The 19,886-nt window shown below is 46.0% G+C and overlaps 1 pseudogene; it reads left to right on the forward strand.

Moving 5' to 3' along the window:
- Positions 1 to 11,854: 11,854 nt before the first annotated feature.
- On the forward strand, positions 11,855 to 19,539 carry LOC103296769 (TATA box-binding protein-associated factor RNA polymerase I subunit D-like; annotated as a pseudogene).
- The last annotated feature ends 347 nt before the right edge of the window (positions 19,540 to 19,886 follow it).

Below are 19,886 nucleotides of genomic sequence, written 5' to 3' on the forward strand. Positions count from 1 at the left end.
CTCAAGGCTACAAAGTTTCAATTATAGAAGATAAATAAATCCCAACAAAAATGGCTGCAGCCATGGAGCCAGCAGGAGGCTTGGCTCCGCTCCAGGCAACAAAGTTTCAATTATAGAAGATAAATAAATCCCAGATACCAGGGCCTCCACTTGCATCGCCAGAGGGTGTGGCCGGCCTGCAAACCACCACAGGCCCATCACCCAGGCCACCCCATGCCCAAGGGAACCCCCACTCTGATCTGGGACACCCTTCAGGGCAAACCAGCTGGCCCCCACCCATGCACCAGGCCTCTATCTTATCTAAAAAACGAGTATTATGCAAATTGACTGTCACTCCAACACACAAGATGGCTGCCTCCATGTGGTCAAAGATGGCTGTCCCCATGTGGACACAAGATGGCAGCCACAAGATGGCCAGCAGGGGAGGGCAGTTGGGAGGGACCAGGCCTGCAAGGGAGGGCAGTTGGGGGAGACTGGGCCTGCAGGGAAGGGCAGTTGGGGGGGACACAGACCTGCTGGGGAGAGCAGTTGGGGGGCGCCACGCCTGCAGGCGAGGGCAGTTAGGGTTTCCAGGCCTGCAGGGGAGGGCAGTTAGGGGCAAACAGGCTGGCAGGGGAGCAGGTAGGCATCAATCAGATTGGCAAGGGAGTGGTTAGGGGGTGATCAGGTTGGCAGGCAGAAGCGGTTAGGGGCAATCAGAAAGGCAGGCAGGTGAGCAGTTGGGAGCCAGCAGTCCTGGATTGTGAGAGAGATGTCCAACTGCCCATTTAGGCCCGATCCTACCAGGCCTCTAGTAGAGAAATAACTGGCCAAGTTGGAAGAGGCTCAGCTAAAACCTTGAATGACAGTTGGGATAATTATCACTAAGATGAAGGGAAGCGTGGATAATGGGGAAATCAGCAATTTCTGTCACTTTTGTTCTAATCCATTGAACAAATATTTATTTGAGTAGGATAACATAGTTGTTAAGAGAAAGGCCTCTGACAGGGCCTGTGTGACTCAGGTGGTTGTTGGTTTGATTCCTGGTCAGGACACATGCCTGGGTTGTGGGCTTAGTTTCCAATAGGGGGCATGCAGGAGTCAGCCGATTAATGTTTCTCTCCCACATCGATATTTCTCTTTCTCTCTCCCTTACTCCCTCACTAAAAATCAATAAAAACATTATTTTGAAAAAAAAGAGAAAGACCTCGGGGGGGTGGGGTGGTCAATTGGGGAAAAAGGAGACATATGCAAAACTTTAGACAATAAAAATAAAAAAAGAAAGAAAAAAGAGAAAGACCTCTGAACATACCCTGGCTATGATCTTGGTACATTGTTTAATTCTCTAAGCCTCAGTTGCCACATCTGTAAAATATGAAGCATGATAATGCCTAGTTCTTAGAATTGAAATGGCTTGAGAATTCTGGAGTCGTTAGTACTGTGTAAGTCACACAGTAAGTACTCAGTCAATGTTAGCTATTATTGGATGCACACATCATATGGACAATCTCATACAAGTCCCAGAGCCCATCCACCTGCATTTCTTAGGAAAGGCAAATCCTGCCAGACCCTGAGAAGAACTCTAGAATAGCACAGTGCAGCGCAGATGAGTGGACAAGTCAGAAGGCAGTTCTGAGAGAATCACTTCCAGAAGTTACTTCTCAAGATGGGAGGATGACCTCTCTGGTCACCTTTAGAGAGCAGGACAAGGTGGAGGGTTCCAAACTCTCTGTTGGGAGTGACTCAGTCAGCCAGAACCCACATTCCAGGCAAAACCCCTAGACCATGATGTAGACTAAAGGCATAAATGTCTCCTTTACTTTCCACGTCCCGTGAGATGCCGTGGCAGGTGTGAGAACCGCTTTGCGACTATGAACTGAGATCAGGCTTCTCTATGATCCAGCCAAAGGTGTGACCAGCTCAGATGAGAGAAGCTGAGAAACTCACTTGTGTCACAGAGAAATTAGAGGAAAATAAAAATTAAACAGAACAGAACAGGGGCTCTAATTGGTGGCGCTGGAGTTCTAGAAATGGGAATGTATGCTTCTCCTTTCAATAACTGGAGTACATAGAAATTCAAAAAAATCTTTCTTTTTGGAGAATATGTAATATTTTGTTAGGGGAAGGAGGAGAAAAATAATGATTCCCACCCCTTCCTACTTATTTTTTTTCCTGCTTTACTCTACCTTTTTTTTTTGCTCTCTAATTTTTTATCATCATCGTCACCTTTACCAGCTTTCTAGTGGAAAGCACTCAAGCTTTGAAGAACAATGAGGCTTAGCCTCTACTTATATTAGCACTATGGGAAACAGAAACCACGTCAACTATGTTAAACAGTGAAGGAGGAACTTAATACAGGAAATTTGGAGTTTTCAGAACTAACTCTTGGAAGTGATGGAGAAACAAACTATAGAGTGGGAACTTCAGAAAGTTTAACAACACCTAACTATCCTATCACAATTAAGAAAGAGGAGAGTCAGGAGACTGCCAGTTCCACAGCTGAGCTCAAAGATCACAGTCATAGTTGTGATCTGGGATTAGGGATTTGCTGTTTCTATAATTTCCTTTTGACACTATGAGGCTAATGACTAGACACTTGAATGTTGCTCTAGAAAACCCCAAATCTCCACAATGATCCTTGCCAGAAGCAACAGCTGACAGAAGGAACATGACCTTGTTGGGAGACAATTTTCCATGGGTCTCTTGTGTCTACACAACTTGCAGCTGTATTGTCTGCTTTGTTCTATAGTACCTTTTCAAGGATGCTTGCATAGAAAATTGCCTTGGAGATAGAGATAGGATCTCCCTTTGGATGAAAAAGCAGGCATGTCTACTATCCTATATAATAAAAGAGTAATATGCAAATCAACCAAATGGCTGAACAGCAGAACGGCCATCCGGACGACCATCCGGGACCACCCTCTGACATCCACTGGCACCAGGCCAGCCAAGTTGGGTGTGATGTGATTGGCTGGCCATCGCCCCATGATCACCCTGCAGAAGGAGGCCCAGGCCACTGGCTGGCGGGCTGTGGTGGGCGGGTGGGGCCTCCCTCTGCGAGGGAAGCCCAGGTCCCAGGTGCCGGAGGGAAGCCCATCCCAGCAGCCACGGGGGGAGGAAGGCCTACTTTTGTACGAATTTTGTGCATTGGGCCTCTAGTCCATTATAAAAAATGTGGGTTCTTTAAGCTCAGGGTTCCTCTCCTTTACCCAAACCCACTGTGTGTGTAGGTGTCACCTGGGCCTCTTCATGTTGCCCTGTAGGAATTGGGGTTTGAGGAACCAGCACAGAAAAAGCTGATAGTCTGGCCACTGGTGTTGTTGGGAGTAATTAAGTCCTTTGTCTATGACCCAGGAGTTTCATGCCTTCTACCAGCACCTATGCTTCTAATAGTGAACAAGTACATCTAATTGTTGGAACCTTATGAATAACCTAAACCTTAGCTGAGACATGTAAGTTTAACTTTCTATACTCTTCAGTACAGAAAAGCACCATATTCACCACACATCAATTCAATTTATGTGTGTTGTCTGCAATGAAAGCAATATTGTCTGCTAATGTGAGCTACATACTGGGTTCTTTTTCTACTTTATTCTAATGCCGTCTTGGTCCTGAACTGAAGAATTTGTCATCTGTTTGGGACATACAACAATAGTGATCACTTATTGCACTCCCACATCATCTGGAAATTACAATAGATGGTTATATAAGTTACTGTTAATGCTGACAACATCCCTATAAGATAGATATTATTTCATTCCTTTTCCTTATGGAGAAACTTCCACAAGGATCCAGAGACTGCCCAGGGCCATCTAGCTCCAAGTTTCTGAGTCAGATTCAGACTTAGGTCTGCCTGACTGCATTGCCGGGCTCCTCAAGGCTACTGTCACAACGTAGTACAAGGTAGTGTGTACCACACAGTCTTGGTGAGAGTTTTATTTTTGGAAGCATTCCAAGAAGAGCACTTGGTGTCTGGGGGCAGGGAGAAGATGCCTCTGAGGAGGGGAGACTTGACCTGGCCTTCAGGAAAGGTAAGACTTAGATTAATGGGGTGCAAATGGAATGAATGGAATGGGGGGAGAGGGAGAAGCTGGAAAGGACAGTGTGAAAAGATACACAAAAGTATGTGTCAGGAATATAATAAGCTTTGTGGGGATAGAGGAGGAGTGTAGAAAGGAGAGTTTGTTGTAAGGACCTGGTGTGTAAAAAGTGTTGAATTCCAGAATAAAACCGGATTCTGTAGATAGTGGCAGGAATACAAAATTGCCATTACATGTCTCCCATTACCTTCTTTTTTCCACTGACTGTTTTTCAACCAAAATAATCCCCCTGGGAAGAAAGAGCAACTCATAATTTGTATAAGCCAGGAATTTCAGGAGGGGAAGTGGCTGCCACTCACCACAGCCTGTCTGGGTGACAGCCTCTTCCCCAAATTCTCCAGCTCAGGACCAGGATGGCGCTAGCATAAAGTAGAGGAAGAGCCCAGAATGTAGCTCACATTAGCAGACAATATTGCTTTGATTGCAGACAACACACATGAATTGAATTGATAAAAGAATCTCCCATCAAAGCCAGAAATGAGTGGAAATTAACTTTAACAAAGTAAGTAACTGTGCTCAAGAGACGGTGGAAGAAACCCACACTTACTTGGTGCGTGTCAGAGACGCAGAGGAGCAAAGTGTTCAGACCCATCAGTGAGTGCGAGAGTGATTAATAAACACTTACGTGGACATTCATCCAACAGGCGACTGACAAAGCCCCACAATGATGGGGAGAAGGGGCATTTCTTCTTGATAGATGTATGTGAAATGCTCATTTACTCCTTTTTGATGGATTTAAATGTCCAGGTATTCTCTCCATAGAAATTGATTCTGAAATGGTGCTGGGTTAAAAATAAGGGCCAGAGATATAACTATATCAATGTGCCAGGAAATAGATTCGTCCTAGTCATCAATGCGTAGATTGAAAATGTGCTGTAGATTAACAGAGGTCTGCGGGGGGTGGGGGAGTGGTGGTGGTGATAGTTACTCCTTTTCAAGTGTAAGGTAAAGTAGACGGGTACACAATCACTGCCTAAGATTCTATAAGTAGCATTAGAGACTAAATACCAGCCTTTTTCTCCTCAGTCCGAAACAGTTTAAAAATTACCTACTGGAAACCAGTTCTCAAACAATAGACTTAAGTTTGGACTTACTAAGATTTGCATTGGGTCTGAATTTTCCAATGGAGGGGGCATGAATGTGGCCTCAGAAGACTGGTTAACGTGGCCCCACAGGCAGGAAGCCATCAGGCCCCCTCCACTCTTTTCTTCACAGGTAACAAGGCAGGGCTTGGTCTGTCAGAGTAATTACCCACCAGTGGCCCCACCAGTCTCTGGCATTCCAGCTGGCATTCTCCTGTGCCCGTTCAGGTGAACCATCGGGAAGTGTGTGACTGAAGGGAGAGAGTCCTGTTTGTGTGACTATTGTGGAATTTCTGCCCACACCAATGGTATGAGGCCACAAAAGGTACTCCTGGAATAAATCTGGGGAGACAAGATGTGTCTCCACCAGTCTCAAGACTAAGGCAAGAGAAGTCTGTCTTTGGGGTTCTAGATAGAACAACTGTAGTTGATCCCACCTTTATCATTCCCAGAGACTCAGATAACATACATGGTCTCACGAATCTTACAGTAAAATATCAGAGGCATTCTAAGAGGTCCCAAGACTATCTTTTGAAATGTATACCAGGACACCGAAACACAATTCATGGTCCCTGCCGGGTCCCCTCTGTTCCTATCGGGGCTGAACAGACTGGTGAGCAGGGCAGCCTTCCTTTAGGTTTTCCTCCCTGAAAAAGCCAAAAGAATGATAAAGTAAGGAACGCTCTCCAGGGCTCTGTAGGGTGGCCCTGTATGTATTAGGATTTCTCCCAGCTGCAAATGACATAAAATTTGACTAACAATGGTTTAAGCACATAGGAAATTATTCCCTCCCTCCCCCACCACACATCTAAAAACAATGTGCGGTGTAGCTAGGTAATAACACCCTGAGGGGCCCAGTCTTTCCTTATCTTTCTCTCTGGTCTGCTGTCTTTTGTCTTCATGTGGGCCCTCTGGTGGTGGGCAGAAGGCTGCTGCATGCTAACCCTCACCATGTTCCAGGCAGGGGAACAGTAGAAAGATGGATCAAGGATAGGCCATGGGCTTTTCATCAGGAACCAGAGCTTTCTGAGAGCCAGGGAGCCAACAGAGGGGACTGGGGTGTGACTGGGCCAGCCAACGGAGGATGTCTACCACACATACCGACAGCAATCACCACACAAAAGAGAATAAGGGGCACCTCTGGGATGGAAATTGTGATCAGGAGTGTCTCAGTCGGCTGGGCTGCTATGACAAACACCACAAATGGGTGATTTAAACAATCCACATTTATTTTCTCATGGTGCTAGAGGCTGGAAGTCCGAGGTCAGGGTGCCAGCAGGGGTGGGTTCTGGGCAAGGACATTCGTCCCGGTTTGCAGACAGCTACCTTCCCGTTATGTCCTCACAGGGCATGTTTCTCACTTGAGCAGAGAGAGAAAGCAAGCTCTCTGGGGTTTCTTTGGGAAGGGCACTAATCTTACCCGGAGAGCTCCTACCTCGTGATCTAATTCCTTCCCAAAGCCCAGCTTCTAATACCATCACATTTGAGATGAGGGTTTTAACACATGAGTTTAGGGAGATGCAAACATTCAGCCCATGGAGGAGTGATGGGAATTGTAGGGTGGAATTTTAACTGAGGTTGACTCAAAGTTTGACACCCGGAGGTCCGAACACTCTGCAGCCTGCCAGACTCATCTTTTTTTTTTAAAAAAAAAATGATTGAAATAGCTTGTCTCCCACCCCATCCCAGAAACCATGCAAAACCCAATCCCCTCCTAAGATTTCTGTGTGTTTTTTGCCACCTGCTTCCACTGAAGCCCTTCTCTGCTTCCCACAGAAAATCCCCTCACTCAACTGTTACTCCTCATTTAACATCAGAACACTGGGCTCTCGCAACCATGGTGTTTCTTTTTCAGCTCATCAAAACCAGGAGTCCACCCTAACCGGTTTGGCTCAGTGGATAGAGCGTCGGCCTGGGGACTGAAGGGTCCCAGGTTTGATTCCGGTCAAGGGCATGTACCTTGGTTTCAGGCACATCCCCAGTGGGGAGTGTGCAGGAGGCAGCTGATCGATGTTTCTCTCCCATCCATGTTTCTAATTCTCTATCCCTCTCCCTTCCTCTCTGTAAAAAAAAAATAAAAAATCAATAAAACATATATTTAAAAAAAACACACCAGGACTCCACGCAGATCTTTTAGTTATTGTAGTTAGTTGATATTTACTTTAATCACCTTCTTGGTTAGGGAATAAAATGATATTTAGGACAAAGTCTTTCTCAGAATAGTGAGTCTGCATTTTTAAAGAACATTTTCTGAGGAATGACTTACCTTTTAGCATCTGTGACCTAATTCTCAAGGGCCTTTCAGAGCAGACTCCTCTTTTCCACCTTGTGATAATTTTTTTCTTTTCATAGAGTTTTTTAGGCTGATGTTTTTTATTGTGAACTAAATACATAAGTGAGCACTAATTAGTCTCACCTATTTTAACAGACTTTAAGGTCATTTGTTTTCTAAGATCCAGTAGTCATATTTCTTTAACAGAGGGAAAAGAAGCTGAAGTCTTTTTTGCCACCCATCACAAATATGAAAATAAACTATTTTATTTTCTTTAGTAATAAATAGCCAAAGGCAAAGACCACAAATTAACCTCCCTCCATTAAGCCAATCAATAGAGATCTGGACTTTTTGCCCCTGGTCTGGACTCCTGTTTGAGAACAAATGTTAGAATGAGGCACAGTTCCTGCAAAAGCCCAAGGATTAAAGGACCTGCTGATTGCCATCCAGGTGACTCTGGGGAATGCCAAGCCTGGAGCTCAGGTTTTGGACTGTCACATGGCAGGAGGCAGTGATGAATGGAGTTTCTGTTTAAAGGTCTCAGCTGCCATGAATGAGACAGTTCTGCTGTGCATGCCGGGGACTGAGTTTTCTCAGCAGTCACTCACAGCTTGCTGTAAAACCCCGTGCTGTTCCTAGGACAGGCAGAGCCAGGAGCTGCACTTGCCCAGCATGCTGGGTGAGCACAAGCCACCATGTCTGGGCAGTGGCAGGGCAGGCAGTCAGAGGATGTTCAGAATCAGACTATTCAGGGTTTGGTGAGGTTCTGGAATGAAGAGGGGTCATATAACTGCTTCCCTTTTGGGGGTTCCTCCAAGGCAGCTGGGAACTCATCTTGGGCAGTTTGAAATACAACCCAGAATGCCTTCACTTCCGTGCCTTCCAGTGTAGCCCAGGCCTCAGCGGAGTCCCTTCAAAGAGGGAACTTGAAGTGAAAACATGAGGCTGCCCTGGGGAGGACACCTCTAGGCTAAATCACAGAAGAACAGACCATCCAAGACTGCGGTCATCTGGGTGGCATGGGGGAGGTGTCCCTCAGCCCCAGGAACCAGAAAGAGGCAAGTGCTTCTCCCAAGGGACTGCGGGAAAGAGAGAGGGCTGGGGAAGTTGGGAAACCAGGATGGCACCCAGAGTTGAGAAGGTCAAATTCATACACCAATGCTTCCTCTTCATTCACTTGATTGATGGCCAGTCATTGCACTGTACTAGAAGCTAAGGTCATGTAGAGGTCATTAAGACACCAACTTTGCTGCCCTGGCCTGTTTGCCTCAGTGGATAGAGTGTCGGCCTGCAGACTGAAGGGTCCCAGGTTTGATTCCAGTCAAGAGCATGTGCCTGGGTTTCGGGCTCGGTCCCCAGTGGGGGGCTGTGCAGGAGGCAGCCGATCGATGATTCTCTCTTTCATCATTGATGTTTCTATATCTCTCTCCTTCTCCCTTCCTCTCTGAAATATATATATAAATATATATTTGCATATATATGTATATATATTTGTCTATATATAGATATATATATATATATATATTTTAAAAAAAACACCACACCATCTCTGCTGACATAGAACCTTGCATACATGTAATAAAGGCAGGACATCCCCACACGGAACAGGGAGGGCCAAAGAAGGACTTGGGGAGCTTGTCAGAGGAGCTGAAGTTAAAGCAATGAGAAGGGGTTGTTCAGTGGACATTAGGGGAAGGTAGAGGGGCTGCCTGAGTGAGGGCACAGAGCAGACAGCTTACACTCTGGGGGATATGCAGGGAGTTTTGTAGGACTGGGGTACAAGGGTGAGGCCAGGGAAAAGGCGAGGCCAGAGAGATCAATGTGATTTTGACCAGTGCTTCCCAATTGAAATATTCTGTGGGTCACATATATAATTTTAAAATTTATGGTAGTCATTTAATTTTATTAAAAGGTGAAATTAATAATATATACTTTAAAATTCAAAATATTTCAACATATAATCAAGTATAAAAATTATTGAGGTATTTTATATTATTTTTCTAATTTATCAAAATCTGGTGGGTGTTTTGCACTCACCATGCCTTGGATGTGCTCCGTAGCCATACTTGTAGCCTATACTGGACAGTGCATGTCTACACGAAGGGCCTGTCGGGCAGGCTGGGGCCTGGATGTTATTCTGAGAGCAAAGAGAGGGTCATTAAAGAGTTTCAAAGAAAACAGTGGTGTGGTCAGTTTTGTGTTCTGGAAAGTTCTCTAGCTGAAGTGGGACAAGAAACCAATTGGGACAGAATTACAATAGAACAGGCAGAAGGAAATGCCCTAAACTGGAACAGTGTGAGCACATGTGTATGTGTGAGTGTGTGAGAGAGAGAGGGAGGAGTAAGTGCCCAGCTTTCTTGGGAAATGCACTGCATAGCAGGATTGAGAGCAGATTTTCCATAAGAAATGTGGGTGATTTAACCACATTGTGTGCTTTTTGGTTTTCCATGCAGATGACCCTCTCAGGCTACTGCAGACCTCCCCCTGCCCCAGCCCAGGCAGAGGGCTCTCTGGTCTCAGCGTTGTCATGCCATGCTACCACTCTGGAGAAGAAGAGCGGCCCTGGAGGGGGTGTCAGGCCTGGAGTTGCCATGAGCCATACATCACTCGCTTTGAGACCAGCCCTGGACGCAAAGGGCCTCTGCTACCCTCTCCAGTGACAGTAATGAGTGGGCCAGGGCTCACACCTCTGAGCTCCACTGCACCCCTACCTCACCCAGAGCTCAAAGATTTCCCCAGATTTCCAGGACAGGTACTGCTGTGTTTCCCAACCATGTGTGCATGGTCCTGAGCAATCTCTCTGAGCCTTGGTTTCCTTATCTCAGAACAGAAACCATAGCTTACCCAATGGGGCTGTTTTGAGGAAATTATGGGACAATATAGGTAACGGCCTGGAACAGAGCCCTGCCAGTGAGCAGCCCTCAGTGGGCACTTGCTCTCTTTCCCCACCACGGGGGCTGTCCAGGACTCACTCTGTCCCAGGCTCCCACACCCGGACCACCCACGCCTGCTGTGTCTGGCAACATGGTGACCCTTGGCTGTTAGGCCATGGTGGCTGGCAGGTGACAAAGGGACCCCAGTGAGGGCACTGCGCACGTGTTGGCAGATGCTCCCTAAATGGGAACATGCTTCTTCCCCTTCCTTCCGTTTCCCATTATTCTGACTCTCTGTCCTTTCTCCTTGCTTCCAGAACCTAGACTCTCTGTCCATGTCTCTCAACTAAACCAGCCTTAGTTTGTTTCCTGTGCAAATAAACACAATCACAGCCTCCTCCTCTAGGTTTATTGAGACCCTCACAAAGTCAGGCCAGTGAAAACTCTTTGTTTATTGTACATCGACAGAGAAAACCTCTCCTGCCAATCCTGTCCAGCAAGGACATGCAGGGGATGGCACTGTCTTGTCTGGGCAGGGCTGACGATGCTGAGGGGTGGGGAATTTAGAGAAAGTTGGAGGGGCTGAGGTCTGAGGGGGAGAGAAGAATTGGAAGCAGTAAAGACAGTGTGTTGGCCACTGTGCATTGTGGGTGTCAGCGTTGAAGGATGGCGGAAAGCTGCTTTGGTATGTGCGACACCATCTTCCTTTGTTCTCCCCTTGGCTGGGTGAAATCAGCGATCATTACGGTGCTTGTTGAAAGCATTGTTCCCGTCAGCTCTTGGTGCCACCTGGTGCCCTGGACACTACAGGTAAATGAGAGCCCGAAGGAAGCCTTCCTGAATACCAAACTCTGTCCAGAGGCAGTTTCTGAGATGATCTGCTTACAGGAATGCCTGTGGGTGTGGGAAAGATGCAAATCCTGTCTCCTGCGCCCGCTGGGGCTGCGGGCTATCCTAGCAGAAGCTGGGTCCTATTTAATCCTCTGTAGGCACCTGTGTGTGCAGTCTGTCCTGAAACGCAACTCAGGGGCTGACCTACTGATACCGGGCACTCTGCTGTGGGCCAGTCTGGCATAAGAGCAGCTGGAGACACGTGAAGAAGCCTGGGGCTTGCAGCACTTCAGGTCTGGGTCAGCTGCAGGTTCCAGCACTTACAAACAGTGTGACCTTGAGCAAGGCATTTATTTACCTTCTTGAAGCCCAAGTGTTCACACCTGCAAAGCAAAACTCAAAATGCTTACCTGCTTTTCCATATGGGAGAGGTGCAAAACTCAAATGAGAGGATGTGTAAATGCTTAGGAAACAGTCTCTGGACCAATGTGTGGTACTGTTGTTATCTGTTCCATGGGGGACTAGTCAAATGCACCACAGGACACCTGATAAGGAAGCCTGAAATTGTGAGAGCGTCCTGTGAGGGCTGGGTCCCTGCAGGGGCTCCTAGTGCCCAGATAGCACTTCATCTGGGTCCAGCTGACACACCTCGCCCTGGTTGATAGCCTAGGCATCAGACGCAAGCCTCCTGAGACATCCAGGCAAATCCAAGTCACCATGGCCAAGCAGTCTGGAAAACTTGAACTAGACTCACTGCTGGAGGTCTCCAAAGGGCTCAGGCTGGTGAGTGGAAGTGGCACAAGGTCAAGATGGGAAAGCTGACCAACTCCCGTAAGGTGATGGTCACCCAAGGCCAGCCTACCAGGGACCAAGGGCTGACCCTCTTCCTTATGGCGGCAGAACTTTTGCTTTCCTTCAGAGTTAATTAAAGTTGGGAGTTCTGACTCACCTTCTCAAAGCTCACAATAGGTTAATGCATAAAGCCAGAATATCCACTTACTAACATACAGTAAAAACATAGCAGCCCAGTGGATCAGATCAACACATGACTTCATATTACATGAACTATACAAAAAGTAAAATTATGAGAATTATCAATATTAGTATTAGAAGATTACTTGGTGAGCTTGGAATTGGAACACAAGGAGTTCAAGCTTAGATGAGTTCAATAATAGTTACTGAGACAGATACACTCTTCCCTGCCATGGGGACAAGGCTCGATCAATTTATTTATTTAAAATATTTTTATTGATTTCAGAAAGCAAGGGAGAGGGAGAAAGAGATAGAAACATCAATGATGAGAGAGAATCATTGATGGGCTGCCTCCTGCATGCCCTCTACTAGGGACTGAGCCTGCAACCCAAGCATGTGCCCTGACCGGGAATTGAGCCATGACCTCCTGGTTCATAGGTTGATGCTCAACCACTGGGTAAAACTGGCCAGGCAAGGCAGGATCAAGTTCTTGGTCAAACTGCTCTATTTCCAGACAGAGATTGAATGGGCATTACCAACAATGGACTTAGGACTTTTCTTTTTCTAATCGTCATTGGTAGACCCACCTGTCTTCTCTTGGCATTTGCTCTTTTTAACTGAGGTTTACATTCACATTCGATCAATCAGGTTACAGTGGGGTCCTGCAGGCCTGGAATCCATTGAGTTTCCATGTCTCTCTTTGCCTCTACCCTGTGGATTGCACAGTTTCTCTCTGCAAGGTTCTCATTCCTTATCTCAAACACTTCGGTAAAAGAGGCAGGTGGAAACTAGGCTCGGTGGAGCGTGATGACTTCAGGAGATCTGTCAGACTTGGAAGAAGATGCCCAGCAGCAGCTGGGGATACTGGGTGCAGGACTTAGCCCCTGACAAAAGCTAATTAATCTTGGGGGTCAGTCGGGCAAACAGCTGGGTCAGGGCTCTAGTACCAACGGAGCTACTTGACACTAGCCAGGAAAGCAAGGCAGAATCCCAGTCCTAGAGACTGGCAGGCCAAGGCAGGGGTATAGACAATGGGGTCTTGGTTAATCCTGTTTGCCACCAGGGCTCTCCAGTTATTAGCCAATGCCAGATGCCACATGCTGGTGGGAACTAGTTTGGGTTGGCGCATATACTGGGAGAGGTGGTCCTTGCACATGGGTGGGCCTGAGGCCTGCAAAGGCCTAATACCCTCAACCAGGTAGCACCAAGACTAGCAGACAAAGTTGGAGAGCGGGTGACATTGGCAAATGGAGGAAGAGCCAGTGCTAGTCTTGTGGGCCAAATAAAAATGTCCTGATGTGTTTGGGAAAGCTATTTGCCAGGCCAAAGTGAGCTCAGACCTGCCTGGTGATCATCTCCTCTCTGCCTTCGGCTCATTCCTAGCAGCTGACTTTGGGGACAGGCTGATGGGATCCTTTCCCAGTCCATGAACTACCATGTGTCACTTTTATCCTCACTGTGAGTCAAAGGTTCAGTAAGAGGCTAAGTGGTTACAAGCACTGATTTCTGAGAGGGACAGTCTTTGTTTGAATCCCAGTTCTGCCACCTGCTGGCTGTGGAACATTGTGTAAATCAGTTAACCTCTCTTAAAACTCAGTTTTATCACCAGTAAAATGGGAGAAATCATTTTTACCTCATTGTTTGTTGAGGATTAAATGCCAGAGCTTGCCCTAGCTGGTTTAGAGCGTCAGCCTGTGGATAGAGCGTCAGCCTGTGGACTGAAGGGTCCCGGGTTCGATTCCAGTCAAGGGCACATGCCGAGGTTGTGGGCTCAATCCCCAGTAGGGGGCATGCAGGAGGCAGCCAATCAATGATTCTCTCTCAACATTGATGTTTCTATCTCTCTCCCCCTCTCCCTTCCTCTCTGAAATCAATAAAAAATATATATTTATATATATACTAGAGGCCCGGTGCATGAAATTCATGCACGGGGGGAGGGTGTGTGTCCCTCAGCCCAGCCTGCACCCTCTCCAATCTGGGACCCCTCGAGTGATGTTCAACTGCCCGTTTAGGCCCAATCCTGGTGGAATCGGGCCTAAAAGGCAGTTGGACATCCCTCTCACAATCCAGGACTATTGGCTCCCAACCACTCACCTGCCTGCCTGCCTAATTGCTCCTAATGCTTCTGCCTGCCAGCCTAATCACCCCTTAACCACTCTCCTGCCAGCCTGATCGAAGCCTAACTGCTCCCCTGCCGACCCGATTGCCCCTAACTGCCCTCCCCTGCCAAACTGGTCGTCCCTAACTGTTCTCCCCTGTAGGCCTGGTTGCCCCCAACTGCCCTCCCCTGCTGGCCCGGTCACCCCTAACTGCCCTCCCCTGCTGGGCTGGTCGTCACCAACTGCCCTCTCCTGCAGGCCTGGTCCCCCCCAACTGCCTCCCCTGCAGGCCTGGTCCCCCCCAAATGCCCTCCCCTGAAGGCCTGGTCCCCCTTAACTGCCTTCCTCTGCATACCTGGTTGGCCACAACTGCCCTCCCCTGTAGGCCTGGTCCCCCCCAACTGCCTCCCTCTGTAGGCCTGGTCCCCCCCAACTGGCCTCCCCTGCAGTCCTGGGTACCCCCAACTATCCTTCCCTGCAGGCCTAGGTTCCCCCAACTGTCCTCCCCTGTAGGCCTGGGTCCCCCCCAACTGTCCTCCCCTGCAGGCCTGGGTCCCCCCCAACTGCCCTCCCTTGCAGGCCTGGTCCCTCCCAACTGCCCTCCCCAGCTGGCCTTCTTGTGGTGGCCATCTTGTGTCCACATGGGGGCAGCCATCTTTGGCCACATGGGGGCAGCCATCTTGTGTGTTGGAGTGATGGTCAATTTGCATATTACTCTTTTATTAGATAGGATGCCAATCAGTGCCTGACATGAACAGACTCTCAACCAGTATTTGTTGATTGATAAATTGAGATGATGCTTGTAAGATCCTATAGCAGTGACTGATATATAGTAAATGTTCAATAATAAAAAGTGGTATTAACATTATCATTTGCAGGACTTCAGAGCTCCATATGGCTCACCCAAGTCTATAACACAGCCATCCAGAGGAGGGAAACATTTTAGAGTCCCTGAACATGTGGCCATAGTATAAAACAACCTCATACAGCTAGAAAGCAATTTAACATTTGGATGTTTTGTTTAAAGTGTTCCTGGAACCCACATCTACCCAGGGTCATCTCCCTCTTTGCACTCCCCTTTGGATGGGCATGAAAGTCCACAAGAGAGCACAAGCCCTTGACTTATTTCTCCCTCAGAGCCTGGCAGCTCCTGACTGGCACCTGCATTTGCTCCCTCACAGAGGGGGCAAGAAAAGGAGTCCACATAGTTTCTTCTTGTGGCTCAAAGGGTGGAAGCACACATCCTTCTCTCAGTGTTGCTCAGACAGCCTTGGGAGCTCTGTCAAACAGTCATTTCATGCCCTGCTGAGGCCTCATCTCTTCTGGGAACTGGCATGCATGGAGCCCACATAGAAGTTCCCAGGATAAAATGGAAGGCTACCACTTGCTTAGGGGGTAAGTCTATACACCACCCCCCCTTTACTCCAGCCTAGGGGGTCTAAGACTTGGCTTCATGTGGACGTTCCTACAACATTCTCAAATGGTCTTTGGCCTGAGAACCAGCAGGGCTGAAACAGATGCAGCTTTGGGGTTTGCAGGGCCTGTAAGGGGGAGAGAAAGACAGGTGCTCTCTCTCTCCATCTCACATCCTAGCCTTATGTCATGCCAGCCTCCTCCGCCCAGTTAGACTTTCTCTGGGGGAGCCATAAGATCATGGCAACAGCTGCCGTTTAGAAGACATGGGTATCTGAAGGCGACTTGGTCCCTATCCTGGTACAAGTCCATGGCAAGTTCAGAGTTTGCTGGCTTTCCACATTCTCTGTTGCACAGTGAGGAGAATTTTAGAGATGATTTCCTGTTGGAAACCAGCCTGCTTATAGTTCCAGGCTAGAAATTTCAAAAAAGACCACACTTGACATCAAGTGTCCAAAGGAGATGGCAGGTGTCATTGAAGGGGCACTTAGGCAGGGTTTTTCTGTTCTACCTCTACTCCCAGCCTCTGACCCAATGGAGTTAGGAGTGTGACTGAAAATAGTTTTGAAAGAAGTAATTATAAGAGCCATCTCATCATCAAGCAGGACACCAGGCAGATCAAAGATTATTATTACTTTGAAATGTCCAGCAAATAGAGGTTTCTGGTCTCTGGTTACTTCTAGGGGGGTGGGACCCTGAAAGTGATTCAATCATAATTATTTTTTTCAACTGTTTTGTCAGTAGTGTCATTCATTGTTTTCCAAGAAACCACATTTCCCAGACCTGGCTTTGCAAAGGAGGCTGGAAGAAGCCACCACCTTTCCCCTGATATCTGTGCCTATCAACGTTAAACTCCCCTCAAGACTTATGTCATCATCAACTACAATAACAGCAACCTTGGCACCTAGTGAGTGTCCACGATATGTGAGCTCCTGCAGTCCTCATAACAGTCCTACAGTTAGCATTGTTCTTCTTATTTCACAGATAAGCAAACTGAGATCCAGAGACTTTTCATCACTGACTGAGACCTCCTGATTGTGTCTTTTGTCCTTAGTTCCCTTTCATGGAAATGCTGCTCCAAGGGGAACAGGACACGAGTCCTTCTCTCTTTCTACCCTTTGTACTCCCTATTCTTCTTACTCTCTCTTTCAAAAATAGGCATTATGTACCTATTGGACATTGGGCAATGAAGAGCAGTGATCCCTGAGAGACAACAAACAAGCAATTCAAAATACACACAAAAAATGAGGTGAGCCCTGTAATTGCCCCAGATTGTACCATGAGAGAGTATTGAGGCCAGAGTGCAGGAAAAGAATACCCAGGTGGAGCCTTATAGACTCCGGAGTTGAGAAGACAAAGTTAAAAGTTTGGGAAGACCAAAGAAGTAGGACTTTACAGAACAGAGTACTGGAGAGGGTAAAATTGCATGGAGAAAGGATCTGAAAATCTGCAGAGGATCCCCTCAAGTATTCAGGAGAATATTGATTAATGTGTGCATAAAGTTGGGGAAGAACTATCCAAACGATAAGAGGGCATGGTGCCCAGTGCCTACTCAGGGCTAGGAACAATACTTGCTCCCACCAGCCAGGCTGAAAACCCCCCATATTCTCCAAGAACTTAGTGGATTATTCTGAAAGTTGTTACCCAGTAGTAGGAAATAATTGCTTCCAGACTAACCATGCATATTGTCCTGCCTAACAAATCTTAAGGTCAAGACTCAAAAGGATCAAATTGTTTCCAATAATTTAACTGCATCCCAGAACAATGCTGAAGAATACTTATAGTAATGCAAATATATTGAGCACACAACAAGGAAAAATTTATAATGTCTGGCGTGGGTCAAAGATTATCAGACATATAGAGAAGCTGAAAAGTATGGCCAATAATGAGGAGAAAAGTAAATTAATAAAAATGCACCCAGAATGTAAGAAAATTACATAAATTTTTAGTTTGAAGCAAATATTAAAATTGATAGAAAAGCATAGTCAAGCATTATAATTGTATTCCATAATTCAAAAAGTTAAATAGAGACACAGAGATATAAACAATACCCAAATCGCCCTGGCTGGTGTGGCTCAGTTGGTTGAACATCATCCAGTGCACCAAAGGGTCACCAATTCAATTCCCCATTGGGGCACATGCCCGGGTTTCCAGCTCAATCCTGGGGGTGGGGGAATGTGGGAGGAGCCAATGGATGTTTCGCTCTCATATTGATGTTTCTCTCTTTCCCTTCTTTTCCCTTCCTCTCTCTCCAAAATCAATAAAAACATATTTAAAAAATAAAAATAAAAACCCAAAAATACCCAAATCAAAATTTTGGAGATGAAAATGTCAGTGCCTGAAATAAAAAAAAATACAATGGATTAGTTTAGAAGAAAAGCTTAGTAAACTAGAAGACATAGCAATAGAAACTATCTAAAAAGAAACAGTGAAAAATAAAAAAATGGAAAAACTCAACAGAGCATCAATGACTTGAAGGACAAATTTAAGTGGCCTGATATACATGTAATTAAAGTTTCTGAAGAAATACTTGAAGAAACAATTGTATTCAACATATCCATAAAGTCTAATGAAACTCAAACACAAGAAACATGAAACAGGCTCCTCCCTCTATGGCAAACAAAATGGTCACCCCCAAACTCCTGCCTCTCACTTTCCTTCTGGAGATAAATTGCTATCGTGAAATTTTGGCCCCACTGTTACTTGGGTTAAGTGGTTGGCATAGTCTTTTCTTCTGCCCAGTTGCAGAGGCAGGTGGTTGTTGCCTGTTAGAGTGCTGAGGTAGGAGGTTGCTGGATGCAGACCTCTAAGGCCTGGTTGTAGGGGTAAGTAGGCAGCTGAGGCCCACAACAACCCAGAGCTTGTTCCAAACTGCTAACTTGGATAGAAATTTGGTTAAAGCAAAGAACAAGTGAGAAATAACAATTTTGAGAGAGGCTTGGAGAATACATACCAGAAATGCATAACTGAGCTACATAACATCATCTGATTCAACTATGGAAATTGGAAATCAAAGTGATTACTCTTCCTCTGGAAGCACCTTATTTAAAACCCAGTGTTTCCTTACTCACCTAAATGGAGGCATAACCTATTAGAAAATTTGTTCGTTCACCTGAAAATGTTCAAACAAGAGATTCATCAAGTGACTCATATTTAGAACCAAGACCATTGACTTTGAAAGCTATTTTTGAAAGATTCTGAAAAAAAGGAAGAAATATAAAAAGAGGAAACATAAGTCAACAGGAAGATCAAGGGGAAGACCAAAAGGAAAGAAAAACACTGAGTCATAAATAAATAAGAAACAATCCTATACAATAAAGAGGTAATATGCAAATTGACCATCACACCCTTGCATAAAAATGGCTGCCCCTATGTGGTCACAAGATGGCTGCCACAAGATGGCTGGCAGGGGAGAGCAGTTGGGGGTGATCGGGCTGGCAGGGGAGCAGTTAGGCGTCCATCAGGCTGGCAGGAGAGTGGTTGGGGGTGATCAGGCTGGCAGGCAGCAGCAGTTAGGGGCAATCAGGTAGGCAGGCAGGTGAGTGGTTAGGAGTCAGCAGCAGATTGTGAGAGGGATGTCTGACTGCCGGTTTAGTCCCGATCCCCAAGGGGTCCCAGATTGGAGAGGGTGCAGGCTGGGCTGAGGGACCGCCCCCTGCCCAGTGCACGAATTTTGTGTACCGGGCCTCTAGTTTAAAGATAAAAGACCTGGGCTCCCATTTTTAGAATCAGAGAATGGAGGAAAACTATTACCTTGGAGAAAACTTTTAACCTTTGAACAAGTAGTAGCTAGAAGATTTTTCAACTACTTGTAAACTGAAGTATAAATACCACCTCAAGGAATCTTTCAAAAAGATAAATGTTGGTAAAGATTTAGAAAAAGAAGATCTTAATAGTCATAAATATAAATACTTGTGACAATGGATCTGTCTCTCTAATTGAATAGTCAGCATAAGTTTAATCATGTGAAATAATTTTGGTCATAGGTTTTATCAAATTAAATGTTTTAAAATTTTAATGTTAAAAAAGGAACATGAAACAAATGACACCAGAGTACTTTATAATCAAATTGTGTAAATGATAAAGAGAAAATCTTTAAAATAACCAGAGAAAAAAGTCACATTACATAGAGATAAAATAAGGATGACAGATATTTTCTCATAGAAAGTAATGAAAGTGAGAAGATGGTGAAGCAACATATTTAAAATATTGAAAAAAATATTTTAATCTATAAATCTACACATGGTGAAAATATCTTTTAAAAA

The sequence above is a fragment of the Eptesicus fuscus genome, chromosome 7 (assembly GCF_027574615.1).
Source record: "Eptesicus fuscus isolate TK198812 chromosome 7, DD_ASM_mEF_20220401, whole genome shotgun sequence".
Classification (NCBI taxonomy): Eukaryota; Metazoa; Chordata; class Mammalia; order Chiroptera; family Vespertilionidae; genus Eptesicus; species Eptesicus fuscus.